This window comes from Bombina bombina, chromosome 4, assembly GCF_027579735.1.
Source record: "Bombina bombina isolate aBomBom1 chromosome 4, aBomBom1.pri, whole genome shotgun sequence".
NCBI lineage: Eukaryota > Metazoa > Chordata > Amphibia > Anura > Bombinatoridae > Bombina > Bombina bombina.
Genome location: NC_069502.1, coordinates 135,367,140 through 135,388,063, shown reverse-complemented (window position 1 = coordinate 135,388,063; position 20,924 = coordinate 135,367,140). Strand labels below are relative to the sequence as shown.

The 20,924-nt window shown below is 39.5% G+C and overlaps 1 protein-coding gene across 3 annotated transcripts in view; it reads right to left on the bottom strand.

Moving 5' to 3' along the window:
* The window catches only part of LDAH (lipid droplet associated hydrolase), a 900,338-nt gene extending 881,345 nt beyond the window's left edge, over positions 1–18,993 (bottom strand). The window contains exon 1 of one of the 3 annotated variants that reach the window (XM_053709640.1): positions 18,929–18,993. The gene's annotated coding sequence lies outside the window, so the exon portion shown is untranslated. Of the gene's footprint in view, positions 1–18,888 lie in introns of all 3 variants that reach the window. The other 2 variants (XM_053709641.1, XM_053709639.1) reach the window with 2 other exon arrangements.
* Between the last annotated feature and the right edge of the window lie 1,931 nt (positions 18,994–20,924).

Here is a 20,924-nt window from a genome sequence, read left to right as displayed (position 1 = left end):
GACTGGAGTATAAATTAAAAAATATTTACCTGCCTTAAAAACAGGGCGGGCCGTGGACTGATCACACTACAGAAGAAAGGAATTTATCAGGTAAGCATAAATTATGTTTTCTTCTGTTAAGTGTGATCAGTCCACGGGTCATCATTACTTCTGGGATACCAATACCAAAGCAAAAGTACACGGATGACGGGAGGGATAGGCAGACTCTTTATACAGAAGGAACCACTGCCTGAAGAACCTTTCTCCCAAAAATAGCCTCCGATGAAGCAAAGGTGTCAAATTTGTAAAATTTGGAAAAAGTATGAAGCGAAGACCAAGTTGCAGCCTTGCAAATCTGTTCAACAGAGGCCTCATTCTTGAAGGCCCAAGTGGAAGCCACAGCTCTAGTAGAATGAGCTGTAATTCTTTCAGGGGGCTGCTGTCCAGCAGTCTCATAAGCTAAACGAATTATGCTACGAAGCCAAAAAGAAAGAGAGGTAGCGGAAGCTTTTTGACCTCTCCTCTGCCCAGAGTAAATGACAAACAGAGAAGACGTTTGTTGGAATTCCTTAGTTGCCTGCAAGTAAAATTTTAGAGCCCGGACTACATCCAGGTTGTGCAGTAGACGTTCCTTCTTTGAAGAAGGATTTGGGCATAAAGAAGGAACAACAATCTCTTGATTGATATTCCTGTTAGTAACTACCTTAGGTAAGAACCCAGGTTTAGTACGCAGGACTACCTTATCCGAATGAAAAATCAAATAAGGAGAATCACAATGTAAGGCTGATAATTCAGAGACTCTTCGAGCCGAGGAAATAGCCATTAAAAATAGAACTTTCCAAGATAACAACTTTATATCAATGGAATGAAGGGGTTCAAACGGAACGCCCTGTAAAACATTAAGAACAAGGTTTAAACTCCATGGTGGAGCAACAGTTTTAAACACAGGCTTAATCCTGGCCAAAGCCTGACAAAAAGCCTGGACGTCAGGAACTTCTGACAGACGTTTGTGTAACAGAATGGACAGAGCTGAGATCTGTCCCTTTAATGAACTAGCAGATAAACCCTTTTCTAAACCTTCTTGTAGAAAAGACAATATCCTAGGAATCCTAACCTTACTCCAAGAGTAACCTTTGGATTCACACCAATGTAGGTATTTACGCCATATCTTATGGTAAATCTTTCTGGTAACAGGTTTCCTAGTCTGTATTAAGGTACTAATAACTGACTCAGAAAACCCACGTCTTGATAAAATTAAGCGTTCAATTTCCAAGCAGTCAGCTTCAGAGAAGTTAGATTTTGATGTTTGAAGGGACCCTGTATCAGAAGGTCCTGTTTCAGAGGTAGAGACCAAGGCGGACAGGATGACATGTCCACCAGGTCTGCATACCAAGTCCTGCGTGGCCACGCAGGTGCTATTAGAATCACTGATGCTCTCTCTTGTTTGATTCTGGCTATCAATCGAGGAAGCAACGGGAAGGGTGGAAACACGTAAGCCATCCTGAAGTCCCAAGGTGCTGTCAGAGCATCTATCAGGACTGCTCCTGGATCCCTGGATCTGGACCCGTAACGAGGAAGCTTGGCGTTCTGTCGAGACGCCATGAGATCTATCTCTGGTTTGCCCCAACGTCGAAGTATTTGGGCAAAGACCTCCGGATGAAGTTCCCACTCCCCCGGATGAAAAGTCTGACGACTTAAGAAATCCGCCTCCCAGTTCTCCACTCCCGGGATGTGGATTGCTGACAGGTGGCAAGAGTGAGACTCTGCCCAGCGAATTATATTTGATACTTCCATCATAGCTAGGGAGCTTCTTGTCCCTCCCTGATGGTTGATGTAAGCTACAGTCGTGATGTTGTCCAACTGAAACCTGATGAACCCCCGAGTTGTCAACTGGGGCCAAGCCAGGAGGGCATTGAGAACTGCTCTCAATTCCAGAATGTTTATTGGCAGGAGACTCTCCTCCTGACTCCATAGTCCCTGAGCCTTCAGGGAATTCCAGACGGCACCCCAACCTAGAAGGCTGGCGTCTGTTGTTACAATTGTCCAGTCTGGTCTGCTGAATGGCATCCCCCTGGACAGGTGTGGCCGAGAAAGCCACCATAGAAGAGAATTTCTGGTCTCTTGATCCAGATTCAGAGAAGGGGATAAGTCTGAGTAATCCCCATTCCACTGACCTAGCATGCACAGTTGCAGTGGTCTGAGGTGTAAGCGTGCAAAGGGTACTATGTCCATTGCCGCTACCATTAAGCCGATTACCTCCATACATTGAGCCACTGACGGGTGTTGAATGGAATGAAGAGTGCGGCAAGCACTTTGAAGTCTTGATAGCCTGTCCTCTGTCAGGTAAATCTTCATTTCTACAGAATCTATAAGAGTCCCCAGGAAGGGAACTCTTGTGAGTGGAACGAGTGAACTTTTCTTTTCGTTCACCTTCCATCCATGTGACCTTAGAAATGCCAGCACTAACTCTGTATGAGATTTGGCAGTTTGAAAGCTTGAAGCTTGTATCAGAATGTCGTCTAGGTATGGAGTACTGACCCTCTTGGATCATAGGTAAAATTGTCCGAATAGTCTCCATCTTGAACGATGGAACTCTTAGGAATTTGTTTAGGATCTTTAAGTCCAGGATTGGTCTGAAAGTTCCCTCTTTTTTGGGAACCACAAACAGATTTGAGTAAAACCCCTGTCCCTGTTCCGATCGTGGAACTGGATGGATTACTCCCATTAACAAGAGCTCTTGTACGCAGCGTAGAAAAGCCTCTTTCTTTGTCTGGATTGTTGACAATCTTGACAGATGAAATCTCTCTCTTGGAGGAGAGTATTTGAAGTCCAGAAGGTATCCCTGAGATATTATCTCTAGCGCCCAGGGATCCTGAACATCTCTTGCCCAAGCCTGGGCGAAGAGAGAAAGTCTGTCCCCCACTAGATCCGATCCCGGATCGGGGGCCCTCAATTCATGCTGTTTTGGGGGCAGCAGCAGGTTTCCTAGTCTGCTTGCCCTTGTTCCAGGACTGGTTAGGTTTCCAGCCTTGTCTGTAGCGAGCAACAGCTCCTTCCTGTTTTGGTGCAGAGGAAGTTGATGCTGCTCCTGCTTTGAAATTACGAAAGGAACGAAAACTAGACTGTCTAGTCTTGGCTTTGGCTTTGTCCTGAGGCAGGGCATGGCCTTTACCTCCTGTAATGTCAGCGATAATCTCTTTCAACCCGGGCCCGAATAAGGTCTGCCCTTTGAAAGGCATATTAAGCAATTTAGACTTAGAAGTAACATCAGCTGACCAGGATTTTAGCCACAGCGCCCTGCGTGCCTGAATGGCGAATCCTGAATTCTTCGCCGTAAGTTTAGTAAGATGTACTACGGCCTCCGAAATGAATGAATTAGCTAGTTTAAGGACTCTAAGCCTGTCCGTAATGTCGTCCAGAGTAGCTGAACCAATGTTCTCTTCCAGAGACTCAATACAGAATGCCGCTGCAGCCGTGATCGGCGCAATGCATGCAAGGGGTTGCAATATAAAACCTTGTTGAACAAACATTTTCTTAAGGTAACCCTCTAACTTTTTATCCATTGGATCTGAAAAAGCACAGCTATCCTCCACCGGGATAGTGGTACGCTTAGCTAAAGTAGAAACTGCTCCCTCCACCTTAGGGACCGTTTGCCATAAGTCCCTTGTGGTGGCGTCTATTGGAAACATTTTTCTAAATATCGGAGGGGGTGAGAACGGCACACCGGGTCTATCCCACTCCTTAGTAAAAATTTCAGTAAGTCTCTTAGGTATAGGAAAAACCTCAGTACTCGTCGGTACCGCAAAATATTTATCCAACCTACACATTTTCTCTGGTATTGCAACTGTGTTACAATCATTCAGAGCCGCTAACACCTCCCCTAGTAATACACGGAGGTTTTCCAGTTTAAATTTAAAATTTGAAATATCTGAATCCAGTCTGTTTGGATCAGAACCGTCACCCACAGAATGAAGTTCTCCGTCCTCATGTTCTGCCACCTGTGACGCAGTGTCTGACATGGCCCTAATATTATCAGCGCACTCTGTTCTCACCCCAGAGTGATCACGCTTACCTTTTAGTTCTGGTAATTTAGCCAAAACTTCAGTCATAACAGTAGCCATATCCTGTAATGTGATTTGTAATGGCCGCCCAGCTGTACTCGGCGCTACAATATCACGCACCTCCCTCTGAGCGGGAGATGTAGGTACTGACACGTGAGGCGAGTTAGTCGGCATAACTCTCCCCTCGTTGTTTGGTGAAATTTGTTCAATTTGTACAGATTGATTTTTATTAAGTAGCATCAATACAGTTAGTACATAAATTTCTATTGGGCTCCACTTTGGCATTGCAACAAATGACACAGGTATCATCTTCTGAATCAGACATGTTTAACACACTAGCAAATAAACTTGCAACTTAGAAATACAATTCAAATAGAATAATATTAAAACGTACTGTGCCTTTAAGAAGCACAGAAGATCTATGACAGTTAAAAATTAATAAATTGAAACAGTTATAGCCTCAATCCTTGTAAACAACACAACTTTAGCAAAGGTTTAATCCCATTAGCAAAGATAACAATTTCTGAAAGCAGGAAACAAATTACAGAATAAAAGTTTTTATTTCAGTCAAACTATAATTCTCACAGCTCTGCTGAGAGAAATTACCTCCCTCAAAATAAGTTTTGAAGACCCCTGAGCTCTGTAGAGATGAACCAGATCATGCAGGGAATACAATGAGTTGCTGACTGAAATATTTGATGCATAGTAAAAGCGCCCCTCCCCCACACACACAGCAGTGAGGGAGAACAGAAACTGACAGAAAAAACAGATTTAAGCAACTGCCAAGTGGAAAAATGGTGCCCAAACATTTATTCACTCAGTACCTCAGTAAATGAAAACGATTTTACATTCCAGCAAAAACGTTAAACATAATCTCTAGTTATTAAACAGCTTTATGTCTTTCTTACAGTGTAATTCTAGTGAAGTACCATTCTCCCAGAATACTGAAGTGTAAAGTATACATACATGACATTATATCGGTATGGCAGGATTTTCTCATCAATTCCATTGTCAGAAAATAAAAACTGCTACATACCTCTATGCAGATTCATCTGCCCGCTGTCCCCTGATCTGAAGTTTACCTCACTCCTCAGATGGCCGAGAACAGCAATATGATCTTAACTACTCCGGCTAAAATCATAGCAAAACTCTGGTAGATTCTTCCTCAAACTCTGCCAGAGAGGTAATAACACACTCCGGTGCTATTTTAAAATAACAAACTTTTGATTGAAGATATAAAACTAAGTATAATCACCATAGTCCTCTCACACGACCTATCTAGTTGCTGGGTGCAAGAGAATGACTGGGAGTGACGTAGATGGGAGGAGCTATATGCAGCTCTGCTGGGTGAATCCTCTTGCACTTCCTGTAGGGGAGCAGTTAATATCCCAGAAGTAATGATGACCCGTGGACTGATCACACTTAACAGAAGAAATATATATATATATTAAGAAAAAGAACCAACTACCTAATAAAATTATTAACAAAGCATTAAACCTAATTTACCTATTGACTCCTACACCACCAACCCCCACAATGAAAAAAACAAATTTAATGACAAAGCCCCCTAACCTAACACCCCCTAAATTAACCCCTTAATTACTATAAAAAATAAAATTACCACATTACAATAAAAAAATACAAAAAAATGACATTAACCTAATTACAGAAAAAAAAACGCTAACATTACAAAAAATAATAAAACACTATCCAAAATAAAAAAATTAAACCTAATCCCAATGAAAATAAAAACACCCCCTAATCAAATTCTAAACTACCAATAGCCCTTAAAAGGGCTTTTTGTAGGGCATTGCCCTAAGTTTAACAGCTCTTTTACATTACAAATAAACCAAGTCCCCTCTAACAGTAAAACCCCCCACCCACCAAACTCCCCAAAATAAAAAATAAAACTAACACTAATAAACCTAAACTACCTATTGCCCCTAAAGTGGCATTTGTACGAGCATTGCCCTTAAAAGGGCATTCAGCTCTTTTTCACTGCCCTTAAAAGGGCATTCAGCTCTTTTGAAATCTTCCCAAAAAAACCCTAATTTAAAAAAACAAAACCCCCAAAAAATAAAAAATAAAAAATTAACACTAAAGCCCCAAATAGATACTCACAGTTTCAGAAGTCCGGCGGAGAAGGTCTTCTTCCAGACGGGTCCATCATCTTCAGCAACAGTGAAGGCGGCGCGGTGGTCCGGAGCGGTCCTCCCAGAAGTAGCGAACCTCTGCGACGGTGGCGCTCCTTGGCAGCGGCGGTCCTCGGCGTGGAGGTTCCTATTCATGCGATCGTCCGCCGCACACTGAGGATAGAATTCAAGGTACCCCATATTTATTGGGGGTACCATGAATTCCTATTGGCTGAAATTTTCAAAATCGGCCAATAGGATGAGAGCTACTAAAATCTTATTGGCTGATTTGAACGGCCAATAGGATTTTAATAGCTCTAATCCTTTTGGCTGTTTTGAAAAATTCAGCCAATAGGAATGCAAGGTACCCCAAATTGATTGCAGTACCTTGCATTCAATATTCAGTATACCACGGACATCGGATGAAGAAGAGTCTCCATGTCACCGAGAATCGCCGCCAGAGATGACCACCGCCGAGGATCGCCACATCTGGGAAGACCGCTCGGGACCTCCTCTCTGCGCCGCCTACACTGAGGATGAAGATGATGGACCTGCCTGGAAGAAGACCTTCTCCGCTGGAGTACCTATTTGGGGCATTAGTGATAGTTTTGTTTTTTGTAGGGGGGTTTAGATTAGGGTTTTTTTGGACAATTTCAAAAGAGATAATGCCCATAAAAATGCCCCTTTATGGGCAATGGGTAGTTTAGGTTTATTAGTGTTTGTTTTTTGTATTTTTTGGGGGGGGTTGGTAGGTGGGGGGGGTTACTGTTAGGGGAGACTGTTTATTTTTAATGCAAAAAAGAGCTGTTTAAATTAGGGCAATGCCCTACAAAAAGCCCTTTTAAGGGCTATTGGTAGTTCAGTATTTAGATTAGGGGGTGTTTTTATTTTAGGGGGATTTTTTTATTTTTATAGGGGTATTAGTTTAGGTTTAATTTTATTATTTTTGATAGCTTTGTTTATTTTTTTCAGTATTTTTATTTTTGTAGCTTGGGGGGTTGTATTTTCAAAATATAGACTGCCCTCTGGGCAGGCTTATCAACTATTTTTTTTTTTTTTTAATTTAGAAACTAACACTAATGTTTGCCTATTTAAATAATGGTTGCTCTCATGGAATGTCCATATATTCACCATTGTAAATAAAGAACAAACAAAAAAACACCTTAATAATAAACCTATAGCATTGTGGGTATACTGTAATTGAATGTAGTGTTATATGTATTCTACTGTAAAATAGTATGTTATGTAAAGTAAGCTGGATAATTAAATAAACATGTTTTTAACTTTTGACACTTGTTTGTGTTACTAAAGTGCATTTTTTCAGCTTTGCAGAGAAGCGTGTTTTTGGAAATTCCTTTTTTTTAAAAAAATATTCTTTTTATATTGCCGCCATAACTTTTCACTGTAATGTGCGTGTTTTAGTTTTAATATCGCGGCCGCAATGTATCAAACATGTTCTATATTAATAACATATTTGTTATAATGTGGCCACAGTATCAGAAGTAAACCAGTTCAGTACGGTCTAAACTTACTTTGATACATTTTTATTAAATCGTACTATGCCAAGTGTTTTTAAAACATGTAAATCAAAAAAGATGCGACTACTGTCTTCTATGGGATATTTATTTCATACATAAAATAACCTTCCTAAGAAGAAAACATAATTTATGCTTACCTGATAAATTTATTTCTCTTGTGGTGTATCCAGTCCACGGATCATCCATTACTTGTGGGATATTCTCCTTCCCAACAGGAAGTTGCAAGAGGATCACCCACAGCAGAGCTGCTATATAGCTCCTCCCCTAACTGCCATATCCAGTCATTCGACCGAAACTAGCCGAGAAAGGAGAAACCATAGGGTGCAGTGGTGACTGTAGTTTAAAATTTAGACCTGCCTTAAAAGGACAGGGCGGGCCGTGGACTGGATACACCACAAGAGAAATAAATTTATCAGGTAAGCATAAATTATGTTTTCTCTTGTTAGGTGTATCCAGTCCACGGATCATCCATTACTTGTGGGATATCAATACCAAAGCTAAAGTACACGGATAAAGGGAGGGACAAGGCAGGTACTTAAACGGAAGGGACCACTGCCTGTAGAACCTCTCTCCCAAAAATAGCCTCCGAAGAAGCAAAAGTATCAAATTTGTAAAAGTTTGAAAAGGTATGAAGCGAAGACCAAGTCGCCGCTTTGCAAATCTGTTCAACAGAAGCCTCATTTTTAAAGGCCCAGGTGGAAGCCACAGCTCTAGTAGAATGAGCTGTAATCCTTTCAGGGGGCTGCTGTCCAGCAGTCTCATAGGCTAAGCGTATTACGCTCCAAAGCCAAAAAGAAAGAGAGGTTGCCGAAGCCTTTTGACCTCTCCTCTGTCCAGAGTAAACAACAAACAGGGAAGATGTTTGACGAAAATCTTTAGTCGTTTGTAAGTAAAACTTTAAAGCACGGACTACGTCCAAATTATGTAAAAGACGTTCCTTCTTTGAAGAAGGATTAGGACACAATGATGGAACAACAATCTCTTGATTGATATTCTTGTTGGAAACTACCTTAGGTAAAAACCCAGGTTTTGTACGCAGAACTACTTTATCTATATGGAAAATCAGATAAGGAGAATCACATTGTAAAGCTGATAACTCAGAGACTCTACGAGCCGAGGAAATAGCCATCAAAAACAGAACTTTCCAAGATAACAGTTTGATATCAATGGAATGAAGGGGTTCAAACGGAACTCCTTGAAGAACCTTAAGAACCAAGTTTAAGCTCCATGGAGGAGCAACCGGTTTAAACACAGGCTTAATTCTAACCAAAGCCTGACAAAATGCCTGGACGTCTGGAACCTCTGCCAGACGCTTGTGCAAAAGGATAGACAGAGCAGAAATCTGTCCCTTTAAAGAACTAGCTGATAATCCTTTATCCAAACCCTCTTGGAGAAAGGACAATATCCTAGGAATCCTAACCTTACTCCATGAGTAATTCTTGGATTCACACTAATGAAGATATTTGCGCCATATCTTATGGTAGATTTTCCTGGTTACAGGCTTTCGTGCCTGTATTAAGGTATCAATGACTGACTCGGAGAAGCCACGCCTTGATAAAATCAAGCGTTCAATCTCCAGGCAGTCAGTCTCAGAGAAATTAGATTTGGATGATTGAAAGGACCTTGTAGTAGAAGGTCTTGTCTCAGAGGCAGAGGCCAAGGTGGAAAGGATGACATGTCCACCAGGTCTGCATACCAGGTCCTGCGTGGCCATGCAGGCGCGATCAAGATCACCGATGCTCTCTCCTGTTTGATTTTGGCAATCAGTCGAGGGAGCAGAGGAAACGGTGGAAACACATAAGCCAGGTTGAAGAACCAAGGTGCTGCTAGAGCATCTATCAGCATCGCTTCTGGGTCCCTGGACCTGGATCCGTAACAAGGAAGCTTGGCGTTCTGGCGAGACGCCATGAGATCCAATTCTAGTGTGCCCCAACGATGAACCAATTGAGCAAACACCTCCGGATGGAGCTCCCACTCCCCCGGATGAAAAGTCTGACGACTTAGAAAATCCGCCTCCCAGTTCTCTACACCTGGGATATGGATCGCTGATAGATGGCAAGAGTGAGTCTCTGCCCAGCGAATTATCTTGGAGACTTCTAACATCGCTAGGGAGCTCCTGGTCCCCCCTTGATGGTTGATGTAAGCCACAGTCGTGATGTTGTCCGACTGAAATCTGATGAACCTCAGGGTTGCTAACTGAGGCCAAGCTAGAAGAGCAATGAATATTGCTCTTAACTCCAGAATATTTATTGGGAGAAGTTTCTCCTCCTGAGTCCACGATCCCTGAGCCTTCAGGGAATTCCAGACTGCACCCCAACCTAGAAGGCTGGCATCTGTTGTTACAATTGTCCAATCTGGCCTGCGAAAGGTCATACCTTTGGACAAATGGACCCGAGATAGCCACCAGAGAAGAGAATCTCTGGTATCTTGATCCAGATTTAGCAGAGGGGACAAATCTGTGTAATCCCCATTCCACTGACTGAGCATGCATAATTGCAGCGGTCTGAGATGTAGGCGCGCAAATGGCACTATGTCCATCGCCGCTACCATTAAGCCGATCACTTCCATGCACTGAGCCACCGAAGGGCGCGGAATGTAGTGAAGAACACGGCAGGAATTTAGAAGCTTTGATAACCTGGACTCCGTCAGGTAAATTTTCATTTCTACAGAATCTATCAGAGTTCCTAGGAAGGAAACCCTTGTGAGGGGTGATAGAGAACTCTTTCCCTCGTTCACTTTCCACCCATGCGACCTCAGAAATGCCAACACTATGTCCGTATGAGATTTGGCAATTTGGAAGTTTGATGCCTGTATCAGGATGTCGTCTAGATAAGGGGCCACTGCTATGCCCCGTGGTCTTAGGACCGCCAGAAGAGACCCCAGAACCTTTGTAAAAATTCTTGGGGCTGTAGCTAACCCGAAGGGAAGAGCCACAAACTGGTAATGCCTGTCTAGAAAGGCAAACCTTAGGAACCGATGATGATCTTTGTGAATCGGTATGTGAAGGTAAGCATCCTTCAAATCCAATGTGGTCATGTACTGACCCACCTGGATCATAGGTAGGATTGTCTGAATAGTTTCCATTTTGAACGATGGAACTCTGAGGAATTTGTTTAAGATCTTTAGATCCAAAATTGGTCTGAAGGTTCCCTCTTTTTTGGGAACCACAAACAGATTTGAATAAAATCCCTGTCCTTGTTCCATCTGTGGAACTGGATGGATCACTCCCATTATTAGGAGGTCTTGCACACAGCGTAAGAATGCCTTTTTCTTTATCTGGTTTACAGATAATCTCGAAAGGTGAAATCTCCCTTGTGGGGGGGAAGCTTTGAAGTCCAGAAGATATCCCTGAGATATGATCTCCAACGCCCAGGGATCCTGAACATCTCTTGCCCACGCCTAGGCGAAGAGAGAAAGTCTGCCCCCTACTAGATCCGTTGCCGGATAGGGGGCCGTTCCTTCATGCTGTCTTAGAGGCAGCAGCAGGCTTTCTGGCCTGCTTGCCTTTGCTCCAAGCCTGGTTAGATTTCCAGGCCGGCTTGGATTGCGCAAAATTTCCCTCTTGTTTTGTAGCAGAGGAAGTTGATGCTGCACCTGCCTTGAAGTTTCGAAAGGCACGAAAATTAGACTGTTTGGCCCTTGATTTGGCCCTGTCCTGAGGAAGGGTATGACCCTTACCTCCAGTAATGTCAGCAATAATTTCCTTCAAACCAGGCCCGAATAGGGTCTGCCCCTTGAAGGGAATGTTAAGTAATTTAGACTTTGAAGTCTTTTAAAAAAACTTACTTAGAAGCTCCCAGTTTAGCACTGTTGAGATTAGGCCGGGACACTTAACCCCCCCCCCCCCCTTCCCCTCCACTGCATATGAAAACTCCCATTAGACAAACAGGAATCTGTAGACCTCAGTATACATCTAAGACTTTGGGGCATGGTTAGGAGTATGAAAATCAGCACAATGTTATTAAAAAAATTAAGCAAAACTATAATTTTTTACAAAAACCATTACCAGATGGGCTATATAAATGGATCATCTACAAACATGCATGCAAAGAAAAAAAATCTAGTGTAATGTTCCTTTAAGAAAGTATTAATATATAGCACAGAATTTACCAAAGTTTATCAGAATCTAGAAGCCAGAAGTTCTTTGGGCATGCATGCATAACTTTAAATCCTAGAATGCCAGTTAAAATGAATGCTGGCACAAAACCTTAGTTGCATGTAACACACACCAATTATTTAACCTCTTGGTTGCCACTAACACATACAGTTGTTTAATTGCTTGATTACCATAAACAAACATTCTCAATCACAATGCTTATCTACCTCCAACCCCATCACCTACCCCCAAACTCCTAACAACAGTTGCTTCCTTACTCAAGTCTATTTTGTTTTTGAACATGAATTATCCTCGCTTCACACAAATAACTTTTTTATAACAGATTCAGACTACATATACCCATAAACCCCAACAAACTAATCTCTTGTGCACATAACAGATGCTACTATATCTGTCCTCTTACCTTGTTCCAACTTAATAACTTGTCCCTATAACCTTATTAGCTAAACCTTGTAAATATCTTTATTCTCTTCTTAAGAACAGGCTTTTCTTTCAGAAATCGTCACACACCATCCAAATCTACTTCTCAATCCCTCTACTTCCTCTTGCCTAAAAATGTCTTGATGGGCTTTAGCACAAATACATAACTAATACTCTCATCAGTGTTTTCTTAACCTTTTGCAATCTGGCTTTTTTGGCCATTTGCCTGGCAGATCTTCTTGAAATCTCTGTGCCTTCAGTATTGTTGACAACTTATTCCTGCTTTAAACAATCTGCTTCTTGCTTTCAATGTTTTTGTTCTACATTAAAGGGATACTAAACTCATTTTTTTTATTTCATAATTCAGATAGAGCGTTCAATTTTTGAATGTAAGCTTAGGAGCCACACCATTTTTGTTCAGCATATATGGATGTAGCCTGAGCGCCTCAACTAGAATGTGAATAGGTAGTACACGTGTATTTATTAATGACAATAAATGTTGACAGTTAAAACAATTAAAACAAAAATTAAAACAAAAGTTTAAAACAATAAATAATATGCTATATGCAAAGGATCCATGCTTATCAACGTACAAAATGACTGGTAAGATGTGGCAGTAGACAATCTTGATAATAATATGCGAATAAAAGCTATATATACACACTATATATATATATATATATATGGAAAAAGTACCACTAAAGAAAGTAACACTAAAGCAGTACTACACCACCTTGGTACACAAATGGGGCACTAAGCGCCCAGTGGGGTCTTGGCCTTGGTGTAGTGAGAAGTCACAAATTGTTCCTATCAGTTGAGTGTAATTTGTAATCCCAGGTTCAGTGAAAATATGATGTAGAATTTCCAAGCGTATACTTAGGTAGAGTCCAATATAGTTATGTTATAGATGATCCCTCATTAGTGATGGTGTAGGAGAAAAAAGGGGATGTGACTAAAAGCTCAAACAATAGTGCAAAATAGTGGGGGGGGGAGAAAGAAAGACAAAAAGATAATCCTTCAACAAATGTTAAAAATACAAAAATTTAAAAATGTGAAAATTTTTTGAATTTTTTTAGCAGAAATTGCGAAAAGGTGCCATTGATGAAAAAATGTGTTGAAGTTAGGATAAATACATTCGTAGGTGCAATATAAGTCTAAGTGATGAAAGTTAGTGAATGAAAAATTATTCTCAAGGTTCAGTTCGGTGTTGCAAGATTAGTGCAGCTGGGTGCTGCAGGGTTAGTGCTGCGACCACAGGTGGAAATCCAGAGATTTTAGTGGATGTTCTGCTCCTAGCTGGATTTATCTGTGAAAGATCTGCTCCTAGCTGGATTTATCTGTGAAAGATAATCAATATAGTGTATTATGCTCAAAGTAGATATAGATGTAGAAATAAGGCTTACCAGATGCTTGGTCAACGCGTTTCGGCCTATCACAGGCCTTTTTCAAGACTGGTTTGTTGTATGTGCTCGTGGTCTTTTATACCTGTTTCATAATAGTTTGCTTTGTGGTCACAAGTTGCTAAAAACATGTGACCAATTTTTTTTATTTATTTTTTTAAGTGAATCGTTAACATATTAGTGTACACAGAGTAATAATGTTGTATCAAAAAGTATATACTCAAATAGTTTTTATATCTTTATGATCTTTTGGTCTGTTTGTTTATTTATGATCACCATTTAAGTGCTAATGTCACATCCAGTATTTGTCTTCAAATCTTCTTTCTCAATTCGTTTTTTATATATACACACACACATATATTCATTTTTATTTGTTCTATTTTCTATGTGTTATAGACTTTTATGTCTATCCAAATTTAGTGTAAAAGTTTACTTTGTTTACTGCTGCTGAAATCCGGCTCTTTTCATTGGCTGTGACATCATCACCATGTTATTCTAGTGGTGGGTAGTCCTAGCCAGTTTTCTGTTGGGTATTGTGTTTCCACATTTGTGATTGGGGATAGATAGCTTTTCCTCTCCTACCCTCCTGTACCTATCAATAACATTTTAAAAATATAAAAATACACTTTTAAAGACACTAGATATGACATATAATGTAGGATAGCAATGTTTTTTGCAGCAATAGATTTCACCATTGCAATAATCCTATTTTGTCTTATTTAGTGTTGCAGATATTCGGCTATTCCTATTAGGTATGACGTCAACACCACATTGTGTTGACGATAGGTGTGTACATGCTGCCTAGTTTCAATTGGATATTAGGTTTTAACTCGCATATTCCTTAGAAAATAGAACAGTTAGTAATATAAAAAGTGATAGAGAAAAATACCCTCTATCTCTATATAAATATCGACATGTTAGGGGGCTGTGAGGACTTGTGATGTGGATTGTTCTATCTTTTAAGTGATGTTATTATGAGAGACTATTAGTATAGTCACTGATTCCTGATGATTTTGGGCTGTTGTGATTGGCTATGTCGTCACCGCTCTGTTTATATTAGCGGTGAATGTATATAAATAGCCTACATTATATGTTAGTGCTGTGTATAATTATATACAGGAATCCTCTTTCAGGGTAGTAACAATGCTTATACTAGTATTATTCCTATTAAGCAATATTGCTTGTGATGTTTGTGGAAAGCCCTGTTTACATTATTGCTTTATACAGTAATATCTGGTTTGGATACTTATGGTGGTGTATAGTAGGGATAGATAATTGTGTGCTTTTTATAAAAACTTCGGAGGATTTCTGATCCTAAGATATTTAGACTAGAAAGCTTATCTGATAATCCTATAAATAGAGGATATAGGATATTCTAGCCTGAGTCGGCTCTTAAGTCTTGAGAAGCTGGTAGTGTGACTTGCTAGTCCTATGAGAAGCAGTATTTGCTCTATTATGCTCTTTATCTTAGCTATTTGTCTGACTAGATGCTATATGAGTTAAGCTGGATTTAAGACTTTACAGTATGAAATACATGAATTGTAGAATGGTATATGATATATACCTTATCGGGCAAACAGATAGGTATAATGATACATGTGGTCACTTGACAAACTGGGTAGACCATAGTTTACCTAACATTATGGATAAACCCCAGTATTGCTTAGTCATATAGTGAGTCTGAACCTATAGTGGAGGAGGACCATTAAACCTCTGATCAGTTGGTTAAGGTATATAAGGAGAGCGCATATTTACCTATACAGGAAAATGGATTACTACGTTAAAATGTCCTTGTGCCTTAAGTATAATGGGAGACAGCATATGCTATCTATGATGGTTACGGTGAATTATGTGGATATGGGGAGGTGGGCAGATAGTCATTTCTGCCAGGGGACACTAAGTGTCCTTGTGTCTTTCGGGGTATTTGGAGGGATTGGTGTCCTTCGTTCGATTGACACGAGAAACCTTACTACTTTAGGGTTCTTGTCTATTATTCTTATCATTAAGTCTAAAGTGTCTTTCTGGATATATTTAGGAGGTGTCATAGTCCTATCCTTAATGTTGGATTCTGGTAGCTTGAGGGGATAGTCGAGGGCAAGTATTGGGGTGGATCCTTTATCTTCATGTTCTTTAAATGTGGGGATTTGAGGGATTTTGTAAAGGAGGAGGGAAAGAAGAAGGTACAATCCGAGAAGTGAGAGAGATTTTATATATCTCTTCTTCTATGTTAGTCCTCTTTATTGTTCAGGCCCTTTGGGTATAGACAATCAAGTTGGAATAGCCATTTGGATTCAGATGTCAATAACTTTTTTTCATGGTTGCCGTCTCTCCAATTCTTGTTGATTTTTTGGATCCCCATGAATTTCAGATTGTTGATATTTCCCTGATGTTTGGTGGAGAAATGGCTATACAGAGCAATTTCCATGTTCAGTTTTTCAATTTTACATGATGGCAGCTTGTTCTATGTATATAATTATTGCTGTCAAACTCCTTAAAATAAGAATACAAGATCAATGACCTTATCAGATGTCACAATAAAGGTGTGGTATACATGCTACAATGTCCGTGCGGCCTACAATATATAGGACAGACATCAAAATAGCTAAAAGACAGAATACGCGAACATCTATTGCTGATTGAAAAACTGAACTGAAAAACAATATCCAATAGAAAACTGACTAGGACTACCCACCACTAGAATAACATGGTGATGATGTCACAGCCAATGAAAAGAGCTGAATTTCGGCAGCAGTAAACAAAGTAAACTTTTACACTGAATTTGGATAGACATTAAAGTCTATAACATAGAAAATAGAAAAATAAAAATGAATATGTGTGTGTGTGTATATATAAAAAACGATTTGAGAAAGAAGACAAATACTGGATGTGACATCAGCACTTAAATGGTGATTATAAATAAACAAACAGACCAAAAGATCATAAAGATATAAAAACAATTTGAGTATGTTGGGGTTTTCTGTCCCTTTAATAACTGTTCAAGTATAGTGCCACCTTCTTTATTTTAATTATTTTATTCAATGAAAGCAATTATTTTACATATAAAAGTGGTCTATGTTAAGAGGGTGTAGGTTTCAATACTGTAATAGTGAGGAATTAAAATATGAGACCCCATAAAAAAAAAAAAAACACAAACAGTGAAGACACAGGAAATTTTTCAAAAGTGTAAATATAATTGACGTTTCGAGGATAGATTCTCCCCTTCTTCAGAATAAATTCAAAGTGTACAAACCACATTTAAATAGTGTTACAAAACAACCCACAATCTCAATCATAGTGACAAAAGCGCCAAACAATTAAGCACATACACAGCTCAAAATCGTCAAACCGGAAGTAGATACATTCCCCAATTCCGGTCCGGCGTTACAACTTGTCGTAGTTGATACAAAACATAAGAACATAGGAAACTCAAAACAATAATGTGAACTAGAATACCTCTAAAATTAGCGTGCCTTACATCTCTAGTGTAATACAGCAAAAAACGGATCACTGTTGTTCGTGAAACAGGAAGTGACATCACTTCCTGTTATATAGTATATATATATATATATATATATATATATATATATATATATATATATATATACACATATATACACACACACACACACACACACATACATATACACACACAGGTAGCCCTCAGTTTACACCGGGGTTAGGTTCCCCAAGGAATGGTTTTAAATCGAAACCGTTGTAAATTGAAACCCAGTTTATAATGTAAGTCAATGGGAAGTGAGGGAGTTAGATTCCAGGCCCCTCTCAAAATTGTCATAAGTAACACCTAATACATACATAAAGCTTTGAAATGAAGACTTTAAATTCTAAACAGCATTATAAACCTAATTAAATAATCACACAACAGACTGTATCATCAAACTAAGTTTAATGAACAAAAACATTTTTTTACTTGCATTTTTCTGCAAACAGTTCTCTGCATTGTTAGCATGTTGTATAATATTGGGTCTGCACCTATTCTATGCATTTCAATCTGGAGTGATTAATAGGCAGTTACGTACCCTCACCTCAAGCAGCTGGACAGGAAGATAATAGGGAAGTGGCTGCTAGATCTTGTTGCTCGATAGGTCTGGTCTGCTCTGTGTACACAGATTAATTTCAGTCTGCTAAGTTGCATAACTTTTCTGCCACAAAGCAGACAGCTCCACCTACTGGCTATTTTAATTAGTGCACTGCTTTTCAATAGCAGTCACATGACTGGGAAAAAAGGTTGTTATTCTGAAACGGCGCAAATTGAACCGGCGTAAACCGAGGGCCACCTGTATACACACACAATTTTATTATTATTTATATATTTAAATCTGGAAACACAACTCAGACAGGTCTATGATAAAGAATGACAAATGCTCTACCGTGGACAAAACTCAGCCCTAGGACACTTTCCTTCTGCTACCATCAGAAACACAAACTAGTGGTTCATATGTGTGGTTCTCCAGTATAGTGCAAGTTATACAAACATAATAGCAGTATCTTTATTACATTCAATGTGAACTCTAACCACACAACTTACACAATATCAGTAGAGAATAAAAAGATAAGATATAAGTAAAATGTTTAAAGTCCATTCATTAGGATTCCCAACTGCTTCCCCACTGAATATTTTTACTTGTTACTATCATTTAGTGCAAATGTATAGTTCTGTAGTTCTCCCAGACACTTGTCCAATATTTATTAAACATAACTATCATTCAAATTCATTACAGCTACCTTTTAGATCAGGTGCATCTCAGGTATCTGCCTAGATCATTGGCTCACATGCTGTGGGTCACAATCACCAGTTATTGGACACTGAATGCTGCACTTGTCACAGCCAATCTGTAGTAATATACAGCTTCAAATATTTGTAATATGAGGGCAAGATATAACACATATATTTTATCAACTGATAAATCTGATATGCAAATAATCCTCTTTCAATCCAAGCAAATAGAAAGAAATTCATAGTTACAATAACACTCGCTTGATTTACTGAAAATATTGTGTGTTCAAATTGTCACATTTTTTATATACATCATTAACATCGCAATAATTGTATTAGCCTTTCTTTTTTCATTAGTATATTTTCTTCACAACACAAACAGTTCATTCTACACTCTACTAGATGATCTAGTTGCACAAAGAATGTGGCCACAAACAGGGATATGATATGCAGGGCTTACAAATAACAAAGCAGAAATAAAAACGTTATGCTTTTTGTCGCATTACATTGATCTTGATGTGTCCCCGTGAGTTAAACGTGTGGTACCTTGTGCAATGCAGACCGAGTCACAATGCAGGAACAGCTTCCATTTATCTTCCCTAACGCAAAAGCCAACCAGCTGCACTAACGTCTTCTATCTCCGCCCCATGTACCACCCAATTCTTTGCCCCTAAAGAAAGAATGACAGGTACTAGGACTCCGCCCACAGCTCTCCCAGGTCAGGTTCACTCTATAGTATGTTCCTACAAATAGTGCACGAGCGAGCCAATATACCTCCGCTTCAAGCCCCGCCCATTTCACTTCTGCCAGAGTACTCACTAGGATTTAGCACTTTTTTCCTCGTCTCCTAATATGCTTCCTTATCCCGAGCCGTCATTCAATCTCAAGTCCCGCCCACTAATCTGTCTATGAAGAACTAGAATTAGATGTTGAGCACTGCCCACACTACAACTGACTCTTTCTTAAGGTGGACTTGGACGTTCTACTTGTGTATATTAAAAATAAATGTAATAAACTAACAAGTACAAATATGTATCTAGTAATCTAGTTGCATAAAAAAATACGTAAAAATAAGTATATTGTTATATAGAAGTTACTTACACTACTGTTAAATTGCCCAATATTACATTTTTGAAAATCATAAATGGTCTATGAAAGAGATTAAAGTGAATGTAAACTTTAATGAATTAAAGCCCAGGTTAAAAAAGTAATCTTAAAAACAGCAGCACTTGAATTCATTAAAGTTTACAAAGACGCCTTTTTTTTTAATTCCTTTGCGTTATGGTAAATATAACGCCGATCCAACCCCCGCAGCTCCTGCTTTCATTAGAATGTAGATAGATGACTAATCTGGCATTCTCCAATCGTTACGTGCCCCGCTAGCTGGACGCCAAAGGGGGCACACAACGATTGGAGGAAGCCGGATTCGTCATCCATCTGCTAAAGAAAGCAGGAGCTGCAGGCGGAGGATCAGCGCTACGTTTACCATAAAGCATAGGTAAGTATTTTAAAAAATAAGCGTCTTTGTAAACTTTAATGAATTCAAGTGCCCCTGTTTTGATCCTTGGCTTTAATTCATTAAAGTTTACATTCACTTTAAAGGGATGTGAAACCCATTTTTTTTTCATGATTCAGATAGAGCATGGCATTTAAAACAACTTTCTAATTTACTTCTTTTATCAATTTTTCTTAATTCTTTTGGAATCTTTTGTTGAAAAGCAGGTACGTATGCGTTGGAGCCTGCCCATTTCTGGAGCACTATATGGCAGCAGTTTTGCAAGAATGTTATCCTTTTGCAAGAGCAATAGAGGGCAGCATCATTTCCTTACATGTAGTGCACCAGATGCCTACCTAGGTATCTCTTCAACACAGGAAATCATGGGAACAAAGCAAATTTAATTATAGAAGTAAAATGGAAACTTTTTTTTTATTTGAAATAGTTTTTATTGATTTTAAGCAGAAATACAGAGTTTCAAAATTTACATGCACAAGATTTCACCTTCTTGAAAACATAAAACACATACTGTCATGTATTCGTATTAAGACAATAATTATGGTTTGATGGCCTAACCATACACCCTCTATACTCTGCCATTGTGGTAGGTTACCGAAGTGAAATAAGAAATTCAACTCCCCAACTTATAAAACTCTCCCCCCCCCACCCCCCTTCTTCCAGGCTGTATTAACATGTCTCCGACCCTCGTGGGGATTAATAAGTACAACTATCCTTCCTCAAAACTTAACCTAATTATTCGGGAAATGTCACCACTACCTAAGCCTTCATTTCTATTTAAGGATGTCGCATCCTACTACAATTGCTCCCATTATCAATCCTGGTCTAACAGATTCTGTACCTCTTCCTTCCTAAGCATCCAATAAAACCATACCTTTTGAAATTGCTCTGGCTGGCCCTGTGACCATGCCGCCGCTTCTGATAAGTGAAAGGTATCTACAATTTTATCTGTCACCTCCTGCCATGTGGGTGTCCCCACTTTCCAATGTCTAGCGACACAGATTCTCAGACACGTACAGAGGATTCTGA